This window comes from Buceros rhinoceros, unplaced genomic scaffold (assembly GCF_000710305.1).
Source record: "Buceros rhinoceros silvestris isolate BGI_N320 unplaced genomic scaffold, ASM71030v1 scaffold7874, whole genome shotgun sequence".
Lineage (NCBI taxonomy): Eukaryota > Metazoa > Chordata > Aves > Bucerotiformes > Bucerotidae > Buceros > Buceros rhinoceros.
The window spans coordinates 104,864-105,190 of NW_010408772.1; the positions used below are offsets into that span (position 1 = coordinate 104,864).

The following is a 327-nucleotide window of genomic DNA, read 5'->3' on the forward strand; positions in this document are numbered from 1 at the left end:
ATCACCCTAATGCTTTTGTTTCCTCCCCTTTTACAATTATTTGCCTCTGTCTGCTGAAAGTTGTCGCAAAGAAGCTGTGAGCGAAAGCGGCAGGATGGGGTAACGTTTCCTATTTTGCATGGAAACGTCCCAGCGCTCATGTCGCTCATGTGAACAGCCCTGGTTCCTCGCAGGCAGCCCCAGCTCTTCTGGTTCAGTCTCAGGGAAGAGTTAAATCATGGTTTCAGTAGCCGTTAAAAGGCTTGTGAAGGTCCGTCGGTTCTGTCGGCGTGCTGCAGGGAGATGGTCCTGCCTTACAAGCGCTGCACCGGCTTCTTTTTTTGTAGT

General features: G+C 50.8%; 1 protein-coding gene across 1 annotated transcript in view; it reads left to right on the forward strand.

Moving 5' to 3' along the window:
- VAV2 (vav 2 guanine nucleotide exchange factor) overlaps positions 1 to 327 on the forward strand; it is a gene marked incomplete at its 5' end in the record, with an annotated part of 105,088 nt that overhangs the window by 82,776 nt on the left and 21,985 nt on the right. The gene's annotated exons all lie outside the window — the stretch shown is intronic.